The following is a 12,758-nucleotide window of genomic DNA, read 5'->3' as shown; positions in this document are numbered from 1 at the left end:
TGGAAGCAAACAATTGTCTAAAATGTTGTAGCACCCTGCAGAATTCAAGGGTAGTCTGGATAGAAGATAAATAAAACCATCTGACCATTGCAACATCCCCCGATCATCAGAAGGAAAGTTCTGTGTACCCTATTTGAGTGGAGCACAATCTGAGCATATGTGATGTATTCACTACAGTCAACAGTCCCACTGAAATGAATTTGTGGACCTTCAGGACCCCCATTCTCGTGAATGATTGGGAGTTCGTCAATGGTCAGATAGTTATCCCCTATTCTATGGATAGGGATTAATTTGATATGGCAAGAATACCCCTTTAACATTATCATTTATTGAAAATAGGGGGCCTAGTCCAAACCTTGTAAGACAGTCCCAATCCATTAGCCCTCCTACACCAAATTTTACAGGCATTTTGCATTCTACTACATAATGTTCTCCAGGCATCCCCAAAATCCAGATTCTCCATCAGACTGACAAATAATGACACGAGTCATCATTCCAGAGTATGTGTTTCCAGCGCTCAGTGTCCAGTGGTTGTTTTACACCACTACATCCAATTCTTGGCATTGCACATGGTGAATGCCTTTTGTGCAGATGCTTGACCATGAAAACTCATTTTGTAATTCTCCAAAAAATTCCAATTTTTTAATGCTGATGTTGCTGCCAGAGACAGGCAGGAACTCTGTGATGAATGTTAGGCATATTTTAAGTTCAAGCAATCCAGCACTTGGTGACCCAGATCTTTTGAGTGGTCTCCCACACTGTGACTGAGCTGTTATTACTCCAGCTTCACAATGATAGCAATTACAGTTGATTGGGACGGATTTAGCAGATCAAAAATTTCACAGACTGACCTTTAACAAAGGTGGCAACCTACGACAATGTCGTGTTTAAAGTCATATAACGCTTCAGTCCAACCCATACTACTACCAATGTGATTGCGGAAGGGTCATGGGTGGGAAGGCTTCCACTAACTTCAATGGAAACCGTCCATGCGGAATCCGCAAAAAAATGGAGCATGCTGCGATCTTTCCTCCACTTGTGGAAACTGCAATAGGTTTCCGCAAGTGTGCAGGAAGAATCAATTTCCCATAGCATGCTGTGGGCGCTATTTGCTGCAGTTTCACGGTGCAGATGCCCGCCACGGATTACGCGTGGGCAGGAGCCCTAAGACTCAGCCTGTAATATCAACCTGGGTAACCGCACAATATACCAAGCTGGCTGCTTCCTGCATCAAAACCACTAGAAGTGGGACAATCCCTATAAAGAGAGATGGAGCATGTCAATCAATTAGTGGCTGGCATAGGAGAAAGAACTTCCTGCAAAAATGACTGCTAGTTCAGGAAGACAAAAAGCATTGCCCATGCAGTGCCGCTTATCTCTGTAGGATTATTGGATTTGGGGATAAGATCTAATCTTTATACTGTTTACAGACACGTCAACTGAAATAGTATTCCATTGCCTTGTTTTATATGAGCATGAATGCAAACACCGGGAGTGCAGTGTTATTTGTGTTTAGCTCAGTAACATTAAGCCTGGGTTCACACAGGGCGGATTTGGTGCTTATTTGCCGCGGTTTGCCGTTGCATATCCGCATTGCGGCCATTCCGTCGCGGTTGCAGTGCAATGCAGTGCCAATGTGTTTGGCCAAAATCTCGTTCTCACAGGGCGTAAAATTTACCGCAGAGCCGCAGTGCGGATAAGCAACTGCGTCGTGGTTTTGAAAGATGCAGCATGTCCAATCTTTCGACGTTTCCGCAGCGGATTTTTTTCCATAGGGTCCCATGAACGCAGCTAAAACCGCAATGAAAACCGCTATTGCTTGTTTTGTAGCGTTTTTTCCAAGCGGTTCCGCAGCAGATTGTTCGCATGAGAAAGAGGGGCAATAAAGTTTGTTCACAGGAAGTGGTTCAGCGGCCATTTTAGCCGCTTGGTGCCATTTCAGCCTGGACTTCATGGAGAGTGGAAGCAGCGAGCAGGAGCTCTGTCAGCAGCACCAGACCCCTCCACAGCGGCACCAGACCCCTCCACAGCGGCACCTGACCCCTCCACAGTGGCACCTGACCCCTCCACAGCGGCACCACAGCGATTGGCAGCAGCACCAGCCCAGGGGAAAATACTGGGCCACAGGTGGGAAACTCCAGCACGTGAGTGGCGGGAAAAGCACCGCCATCAGCGGAGGCACCAACACTACACCCCCCCGCGGAGGCACCACCACTACCCCCAGTGGGGCAAGCAACCCAGCGACACGAGCAGCAGGAAAATCCTCAACCTCGGATAAAGAAGGTAATGCACTACTTCGCCAATCATTGTAGGCAAGACGCGTCCAGCTCCACCGCACCATATTTTGCTCTCTCCTGCCCGCTTCGCGCTCTTTTGCATCCTTTTTCTTTTGCATTGCAACGCATGTTATCCGCTTTTTTCCTCCCTTGCTTTGCTCCACAATTTATGACCTTTTTCTTTCGCATTGCAACACATGTTATCCGCTTTTTTCCTCCCTTGCTTTGCTCCATAATTTATGGCGTAACTGTTCGTGGGGCACGGTTGGCGTTAAGTCGGTCCTTTCCACCATTATATGGCCCCCCACCCGGTTGCATGGCATTCCTTTGCACGGGCGAGGCCACGCGTTTTGTCCCTTTTTGCATTGCCTACCCTAACTTACAAATAGGAAGCTGAAATTTTTTTTTTCACTTTTTATCCTTTTATTGCTCACCCTTCGGCATCTCACGTGTAGATGTGAGCCTCGTTGTTATTTTTGGTGACTTGCAATTGTGCGCTAGTGTGCAATAATGTTGTGTATCTAATGAAATGTAACCATTTTCTGATTACTCACAGGACGAAAACCATTTTCTGTGGTCGCCAAGCAAATTTCCGGACAATGGCGTGGTATCAGCGAATGGGGATCAACGTTGCCAGGATGATAACATTGGTGAGTGTAGTGTGCGCTGACACAACCATATCCACCCCCCTCGGAATGCTATTCAACTTGTTTTCTTCTTTCCTCCCCCCTGCAGGTTGAAAGTAGGCCTGAGATTTGGGACCCAGCCGAGCCGGGCTACTGTGACCGAGATTTAAAGGCGGACGCCTGGCTTGCGGTCTGCACAGGGATGTATCCCGATTGGGACTCCGCTACTGCTGCCGTCCACAGTGAAATCCGTAAGTTTACACTATTGGTAACGCTTTGTTGTTTCTTTCTTGGATGTACTCAGAACTGTACTGCATCTAACCACACTGTTAATTGCAGCTGGATTGCATCCTTTTGCAGACTGCTTGTACCATGTTTAATTGCCATCTGTAATTTTGCAGTTAAAGACATCAAGAATCGTTGGTGGTCTGTTCGGGACCGCTACAAGAAGCACGAAAAGGATTGTAAAAAAAGCGGCATGTCCCCATCACAAAAAAAGTGTCCATACCAAATATCTTAGCTAGCTCGGCTTCGATGGCGTCGCATTTTGAGGTTCTATGTCTCTAAACGGTACTCTTGTTTCGTCCACAGATCCAGCGGGAACATCACGGCCGCGCCTCCCACGGTCACAACCGCTTCACCCGACAAAGATTGGCCGGGACAGGAGTCGCGGGATGATGAGCCCAGAGAAGGTACCCCAGCCTTGGAAGACAGCCAGCGTAGCACGCCCGATTTGAACCCCACTTCAGTTACTCCGGAAGTGGGGGAACAAAATGTGTCGTGTGGCAATACTACTGCCCCTGCCAGCAGAGCATGTCGTAGCAGGGAGGTGAGTTCCGAGCGGACGAGCCGCAGCGTTGCTGCTCGCCCGCGTCGGAAGAATAGTAAGCCAGATGCCACCCAAGAGGCGCTGTCTTTATTGCGGCGGTCTGAGACGGAGGATCAGTGGGACACAATGGGTGCCACCATTGCGTCACGCATTCGTGAACTGAGCTCGGAGCGTCAGTGGACTATTCCGTCAGTTCTTTACACTGTGTTAGAGATTTTTGGTTCTCAAAGACCCATTGCCGATAGCACTGCCATTATTGTGGCAATGAAAAATGCAGCCTTTCCAGTACAACCCTTAAACCGCATGTTGCCTGCACCCCAATCTTTCCCGGATCAACCTGCCAGGGTTTCTAGGACAACGGTATACCCCATGCACCATGGCTCTCCTGACACTGGCTACGGCGACACGGTCTCTGGCGGTTCCCTGTCACAATCGTCCTTTCTCTCACTGATGAACAGCCCTCTGCAACAGACATCGCAACACTCAACCGCGCGACTGTGCTCGCCACCAAATGCATCTCAATGCAGTATAGGAGAAAGCTCTTTTAGTTATACGACATTGCAGTGATCACAAACGTTTACTTTGGGATAACTGCAATGTCTTAGACGCTACCATTGGAAAGTGCAGGTTCCGTTGTGATGCTGCCTTGTCTCACACTGCATGGAGTTGGCTGGTGTCCCAGAAATCCTACGGATGGTCATGGGAAAGATTGGGCTTGCAATTTCTAACATCGCTCACTGCCAGATACTATGTGCTCTGCTGCAAAAAAGGCTAGGCGCACTCATTCCTTCCCGTCAGTGGCATGACCGTTAAGTTCTTCGATGGCTGTGCCACTGTACGAGAAGGACTGTGTTTGCGCGTGTTTTTTTTCCGCTGCCTTGCTGTCCTCCAAGGTTGGGGTAAATCCCTTCTCGGACTCATTGTCCTTTGTTTTCCTTTATTTATTTTCGTGTCTATCTTCATGCTCGCTCTAGTCTAATGTATGTTAGCGGAGTTCGAGCATGAAAAAAAAAAAAAAAAATGGTGATGAGAACAGGGGCAGTCTGCGTGCCTGTTCCCATCATCATTTTCGCTTGCGGCATGTCCGTCAAGTGTGGACAAAGCTAAACTGGTTGTGGATTGGCCCGTGACGGAGAAAAACTTTACATCACATTGTACCGTTACCACGTGCGAAATGTGTGCAACTACAGGCCCTCCTTATTTGTTGCTAGAAATATAAAGCAAACACACAATACCGCTATCCGACATTGATGTAAAATTGTGTCTGGATGAACGTGTTTTATTAAAGAACGTAGCAAGGAAAAAAAAAAGTGGTTTGATGCACTAATGTAACGCTACATTATGGTGTGCCGTCAAGCTCGCGAAACTGGTTCCATAGCTTATGCTAAATTTGTTCTATTCATGTAGTGGTAATCGTTAACTACGCTGAAAAGAAGGATACGGTTCAACTCATGCAATGTTCATTTAGCTATTAATAAAAAACCATCATAGCCTAACAATTTTCGTGAATTTTACAATAAAGTTTATGTATTTTGTGTGGCGAAAAAAATGGAAGAACAAGATTTTTCTTGAAATATAAACACATTTTATTATGCAAACGGTTGAACAATTTGTGAAAATTTGAAATTAAAGGTGGAGTGACCTTTTGTGCCTTTAATAAAATACGTTTTTCTCCACGTACTTTGTTTTCCGCGTCCTTCTGGGGCTGGGCGCCAGGGGAGGGTCACACTGCAGTTAGGGCTACACACCACCGACACAGGAGAACTGCCATGGCACAGTGCCTTCGTGACTAAGGAAATAGTCAGTGAAGAGTTCTCGTACCTGCACTGCAGTAGCAGGCGTCCTACTTCCCCCCCAGTTGATGACCGTGTCAAAGGCAGGATCGAGTTCTTCCACATCTACCTCGGGGCGATAGTCCTGGAGGTAGTTGTGAAGAACACAACATGCCTTAACAAGGTCATCAACTGTGGTAGGGTCTACCATTAGGGTAGTCCCTAGAACTCTCCACTGACTTACCATAATCCCGAAGGCACACTCAACCACACGACGTGCCCGGCTCAGCCGATAATTAAAAATCCTTTTCCGGGCATTCAGTCCTCTTCGCGGGTATGGGCGCAACAGGTTTGGCATCAACGGGAAAGCCTCATCCGATACCATCACAAAGGGGACTGGATGTGTGGTTCCCGGGAAAGGTTGTGGGGCTGGGAGCGTGACGCCATCTCTGAGAATTTGCATCCCAATCTGTGATGTTCGCAGCACCTGAGAATCTCCAGTGCTGCCATAGGTGCCGACGTCGACGCAAACAAATTTGCTATGTGCATCAGCCACGGCCATCAGGACAATTGAAAAAAAATTTTGGTAATTGAAAAATTTGGAGCCTGAGTGGGCTGGCTGAAGCACACGCACATGTTTGCCGTTGAGGGCGCCTATGCAGTTAGGAAATTTGGCAACATCTTGAAAGCCTGCTGCAACACGTTGCCAAGTGTCCTCGGTAGGTGAAGGCATCACGATGGGCTGCAACTTCTGCCAGATGGCGCTGCATGTGCACCTCACAATTTCGGTGATGGTAGATTTACCAACACGAAATTGGAGATGCAGGGATGCATAGCTCTCTCCTGTGGCCAAGAAGCTGAAAAGAAGCAGAGAAGAGAAACAAAAGTTAGTACACAATGAAGACTTGCATTACATCCACACTTCTATGTATACAGTATTCAGATATTGTTCTCAACACGAAATTGATTGGAGAACGCAGTAGAATTCATGTGAAGGAAAAGATTTGCAATTGAAAGGTATACATGGGGGGGTGGGGGGTGAAATTCTCACTTTCCACGCCACACATGGTTCAGATTTCCATTCTCCCCATCCACAACAAAAGGGGAGAGAGAATGAGAAAATGCAAACATGTTCCTGCTACACTCAGGAAGGTAACTTGGTCCCGTTCACTGCCGGTGCACAACAAAGGTTGCCCAAGTTTGCTGGTAGGGTAAGTTCAACAATCTTGCTGCTGACAATGTCAATGAAGTCAACCAGCCACAAGATGATGCTGTTCTGGTGCCACGCACGGGTAACCAAACGCCCACCCGCCCGGTGAGATCGGGGTAGCCGTGCAGGTGTCATGATGGGCGTGGTGCTAATAAAAGGGGTGCTCGATAGCCTAGCTGTCAAAAAGCAGTGTGACGTAATGCTATAGCATTACGTCCTACTGCCGGAGCAATCAGAGCATAAAAACAGGTACTGCACAAAAATCACGGAAACAATAAAGTTAAAAAAAAACAATTGGCTGTACACTCACAAATTACATTACAGATAGAACAACAGTGACACGATAAGAAAGGTTACCTACCGAAGGGTGATGAGCAGCCTTTCTTCTGCAGTGATCGCCTTCCTCATCTGCGTATCCTGGTAGGTCAGATCCCGGCGCACCAGCTCCAGAAGGCGCTCAAAGGCCTCCATAGGCAGGCGACAAAAAGAAACGAACTTCTCAGGATGGCTGCAGAGAGAGAGAAAGGGAGAGCGGGCTAAAATTAATAAAAATTCTTAGCGCAACATCAAACCTATTCCCATGCTACACGTCACTTACTTTTTAAGATCTTGGTAGAGGCTTGCAAGATGGCCCTTCGTCCCCCTATGTGTCAGTAGGGGATGAACCCAATAGCGTCTCTGACGCCGGAAAGCACGATCAGTCTGTAAAAGAATATTAGCAGGATATAAAGCACATTAATTAAAGCACATGAATTAAAGCACATGGCCGCAATCGCACTCTAGTCCACAATGCATCAACAAACAACAAGGAAACTAAGCACACAATGACCATAAAAACAAATCGCTCAGCTTTTCAGATTGTTCTCTATCCATCAGAAGCACAAAGGCAGTCAGTCTGCGTCGGTATGCGCGCCTGAGACGGACAGTTCCTCGCTCCATGTCTGCTGACAAAATGGCCACAAATACAAAGCTCTTCCTACCCTATGCAGAAATGGGTGGGAACGATGACCTCACAGGAAACAGTTTTTTTTTGGAATCTGCACCTAGTAAAATACGCAAGCAAATCAGCAACAAAAACCGCACCTCTCCCAAAATAACCGCAGCGGTTATTTCCGCAGCAAAGGGCCTGCGGATTTACCAGCGGTAGAACCGCTGAGAAATACGCGGTGAAAACCGCGTCTAAATTTGGCCATAGCAGGCGGATTTGCCGCAGAAACGGAAATGTTGCGGCAAAACCGCGACATTTCCGCGACAAATCCGCCCTGTGTGAACCCAGGCTAAAATTTATTACTTGTTACAAATTAAACTGTAAGCAGAAATTTTGGAAACCACATTGATAGTTCTAAAATACACTTTGGAAATTACCCTACAAGTTTGGTAGTTTTTTCTAGACTGAGTGGGCCAGGCAGCACTTCATAAAGAAGCTGGACTTCTCTCTTGCTGGAAGCTGCAGGAACAAGCTGTAAGTTCTTAAAACCCACTGCACATTATCCCAGAAATGACAGACTGCTGAAATCAGCATGTGTTACACTACTTCATGCTGCCTTTAGTGAGGACAGAATAAAGGACATGACAGGTTCCCTTTAAGGTGCTGATTGCAAGCATGTTTTGGCAGGTTATTAGGAAATAAAACCATAATACCATAAAAACTAATTTTATGTTCCCTCTATTCACCACAGGACTGAGCAAGTACTCTGCTTCAATATAAGTACCTGCTCAGTCCTGTCCCAAATGATTTACCCAGTTATTATGTATGTTAGCTTTTAAATGCCACAGTTCTACAGCTACTGTGTAATATCACTATACAAGGGCCATAACACCACCACACCACATATTACCATACTGTCACAAAGTGTCTAATTAATACCACCATACTGTTACTGAATAAAGCACCCTTTACAAAGACCAATATAACCACCAAACAGTTACAATTAGTGCCACAAGGTTCCCAAACCTCAAAATCAGTACTTGGGCTAGATATATATTATACTTTTTCCATGGTAATAGCAGAATCACCCCAGCATGGGTCTGTTTCAAACAAAAACTTTGCTATCGATAGGAAGCCACCGTCTTCACCAAATTAGCCACATAAGTATATCAGGCACTTCGGAAGGTTTTAGACTGGATTTCAGCTCATATTTGCTTTTTCCAAATATGCTGAGAACGGTAAGTCCTAGAGAGTTGAAAGCTGGTAAAACGTTCCAAAGTGCCCGATTTACCTATGTGGCAAATTTGGGGCGGATTGGTCCATTGGTTGGCTGTTTCCAATTTTTTTGTGAATATGTTGTGAATGGTAGGTCCTAGAGAGCTGAAACCAGGTCTAAAACTTTCCAAAATGATTGATTTACCTAGGTGGCAGATTTGGTGCAAATTGATCTAGTTGTTTGGCCGTAGTTCGATTTTTTGCTAATATGTCGAAAACGGTAGGTCAGATGTTACATTAACCCCTTGAGTGGCGGGTTTCCTACCACCCTGTCGTGCCCACCAGGGCAGGTTTTTTAAAATGGTCTAATCATTGAATTTCAACTAGTTTTGCAGTTGCGTCTCAAGAGCCATAACTTTTTCATTTTTCCATTGACATGGCCATATAAGGGCTTGTTTTTTGCAGGACAAGTTGTGATTTTTTAAACAGGGGGAGGAAAAAAAGAAATGGGGAAAAAAGAAAAAAGGGGCCATGTCATTAAGGGGTTAAATAATGTATTAACTTCCTTCTCTGGGTCATTACGACGCACACGGATACCACATGTGTGATTGTATTTTTGATTTTTTACAAAGTAAAGGGAGACAAGTGTTTTTTTAATTTTTTTAATAATTTTTTTACTTTTTTTTTTTTTATTTTTTAAAAATTTTTTATTTTTTTTTGTCCCTTTAGGGGACTTCCACAGGGACCCATCAGGACCCCTGATCACATTCCAGGGGTCCGATGGTGACAGCCCTTTACATGCTGCAGTGACAACCCTTTACATGCTGCAGTCACATAGACTGCAGCATGTAAAGGGTTAACACAGCAGAGATCGGAGGTTTTCTCTGATCTCTGCTGTAAGAGCTGGTACCTAGCTGTCCTCTGACAGCTAACAACCAGCTCTCCCTGCCACAGAGACCATCGGCTTGCTTCTGACAAGCCGATGGTCTCTATGGCAACCTGTAAACAAAGCAGGACATTGCCGACATGTCGGCAATATCTTCTGCTGGTTTTTCAAAGCCCTTGCTTTGTTCTCTGTGGGACTGTGCAGGCAGAGCACACTGTCACAGCTTGTGGCATTGTGCTCTGCAGCTCCCATAGTGATACATAGCCCGGAAATCTTCCGGGCTATGTCACTATGAGCAGTGGAGCTCGTCCCGGAACTTTTCCGGGTGTGCCACTCAAGGGGTTAAGGTCTATAACGCAATACATTTTATTTTATAGCATTTTCAGTGGCACGGTGGAAAATACGGTAGCACCCAGGGACAATTTTTTAGACCTTCTGTAAAGCTTTATGCCCACATCCATAATAATATATATGTCTCAGATCACAATCCGCTTCGGCCTTCTATCAAAGTTACATACTGGGAGTATTTCCTGACATATACCCAGATGTTGGATTCTCGTGGTCCTCCTGAATGGGTTGTTATAATAACAGCTGGTTCCAGGAACTGGGGAGAAGCAGGCTTCAGACCTGGTTCCTACTGGATTCAATTGTACCAATGTCCTAAGGACAAAGATAGAATTGGATAATAAGCACTAATTGGCAGGTGCTGGAGAGCCATAGACTCCCTGCTATTCAGCACTTTTCCTGTGATGTAACTGGCGCAATTAAATCATTGTGTCATCCACATTGATAGTGCAGGAACAGGGTAGGGGAGGTGTTTTTTTTTTTTTTAGTAAATACTCATATTACTCATGAAATAATTCCAGAGCACCTTTTTTTCGAACTCTAGTTGTGTAGTTTCTTTGTTAGTCCTCCTGGAATTTATGAATAAATTGACAACTGGGTGTTACCATCCTGCTTGTTAAAAGACTGTGTCTCTACGCAGTCTGACAATACCCAGTCATCGCTGACAGTATCAGACTGTGTAGGGACATACCCTATTGACCAGGGGAATGGTAACAAGGAGTTGTCAATTAGGCCTGGGCTACACAGAAACATTCTGTAACACTACTGACTGCTGCAATCCGCAAGATTGCATGCTACTGAATAGATGGCGCTCTATCTCAGCTGTAGCTTCATAATTTAAATCAGCTGTGTTACTAAAGGTGTTCAGGTAAACCCAACCTTATGCGTACATTTCCAGGACGAATAACATAAGAACAACACTATACAGAATTCATGTTTAAGATACCCTAGAATAGTTATCTCATGGGCAATAGAAGGATTGACTATAACAGACATGTCAGTAGAGGTGACAGATTCTCTATAAATCCAGTGACTGACAGATGATGTATTCTCTGATTACTGACATTCTCTCATTTGTTATCCAGCCAGCTGAGACCGCCATGATGACTTCTCCTGACCACTGCAACAAAAATAAATTCAGACCTCAGATATGATGCCTTCAGACTACAGAGCAGACTCCTAAATAAAATTCAAACCACAGGTTAGTTTACCTTTCCAGGACTGGATCTGATGGAGGAGATATTACATATAGAGATGAGTGAGCACGTTCGGTTAAGGCAGTTACTCGAGTGAGTATCGCTCTTCTCGAGTAACTGCTTACTGGTCCGAGCAGATTCGGGTAGGCGGCGGTGAGCGTGGGGGCGAGAGAGATTGCTCTCTCACCACCCCCCCGCCGCCCCCCCCCCCCCCCGAGCCTGCTCAGATCACTAAGCAGTTACTCAAGAAGAGTGATGCTCGCTCGAGTAACTGCCTTAACCGAACGTGCTCGCTCATCTCTAATTATATATAATGAAGACACTTTATACATACAGGCTCAGACTGTAGGGAGCAGCTGAATCCCCTGGTGAGCCCTTGAGCTAGAGTAGGCCCTCAGACCCCTCTTCTGCAAGACAATGCACATACAGGTAAGCAGGGTACAACATGTCAGCCAACCTTTGCGTCCATTTAATAAAACGGGTCGTGTATTTAACAAACTACCCAGTTCAGTATTACATAAATGCATAGACTAATTACCCCTGTCCTACTTTCTTTTTATCCTCTTCTCTCTTCCCCTTCTCTTCTTCGATCGTCGCTTTTCCTCTTTGGTAGATCTGTTTTTTGGATGGTACTAAGTTAGCTGCCTACCTCATTGTTGGGATCCACTAGCACAACGCAACTCTGTAAAAGATCGGTTATGTAGGTAGTTGCTCCGTCTTTACATTGAATAGCTCAATACTCTGTGATTGTTTCTTTATTATGTCTTACCCTGTTATATGTTCTGTTTAAGGGTCCTGCGTGACCTACTTGTCAATTTGTACATGTTTTTATTTGCTAAAAATCAATAAAAAATGACTAAACATAAATGCATAGACTGGTTGGGATGACAGATAATTGCTTTTTCAACATTACCATGGAGGCCGCCATCACCGAGTATCTTTTCAGCTTCTTCTGGCTTCTTTTAGGCAGTGCCTAAACATATATGCCCAGCTCCCAGAGCCACGAGGGGCAAGAGCCATTCAGCAGGCAACTCTGAGAACCTCCTATGGAAAAACAATCCAAAGCAAGGGCTACTACTGAATACAAGTGTGAGTGTTGCCTCTCCTACTAGGTAATGAGATTATAATAATTAGTTAATAATTCATTTTCAAATTTCTGCCATCCCTTTTTTGTCCAGAGGGAACAAAAACTCCCAGCATGCCCTGACAGCTGAAGACCTTCAGGACAGTTTCCAAATTGACTGCTAATGGCTGGTTATTTACCTGCAATACCGCAACGCCATTAACAATCAATTTGATAACTTATCAATTTTGCAGTAAAACTGCAGGCCTGTGCAGATTTCGGCTGCACGGTAGCAGCTCTGAGGGGGCTCACCAATCACATGATAGCTTTTGATGAGAAAGTTGGCAACCCTAATTGTTGGACCCCACATCCTAAAGCTAGACGGCGTCAGGAACCAGTGCAGCGGCGGTGC

The 12,758-nt window shown here is 45.4% G+C and overlaps 1 long non-coding RNA gene across 1 annotated transcript; it reads right to left on the bottom strand.

The window, feature by feature from the left end:
- Nucleotides 1-6,157: 6,157 nt before the first annotated feature.
- Nucleotides 6,158-7,548, bottom strand: LOC136627004 (uncharacterized). Its single transcript, XR_010792731.1, has 3 exons — nucleotides 7,312-7,548; nucleotides 7,075-7,221; nucleotides 6,158-6,360 (listed from the first exon to the last, which is right to left on the bottom strand). It is a non-coding gene; the product is annotated as an uncharacterized lncRNA (long non-coding RNA).
- Nucleotides 7,549-12,758: the final 5,210 nt, after the last annotated feature.

Source organism: Eleutherodactylus coqui, chromosome 5 (assembly GCF_035609145.1).
Source record: "Eleutherodactylus coqui strain aEleCoq1 chromosome 5, aEleCoq1.hap1, whole genome shotgun sequence".
NCBI classification, from domain to species: domain Eukaryota; kingdom Metazoa; phylum Chordata; class Amphibia; order Anura; family Eleutherodactylidae; genus Eleutherodactylus; species Eleutherodactylus coqui.
Note: the sequence above shows the minus strand (reverse complement) of the source record. Positions and strands in the feature narration are given on the sequence as shown.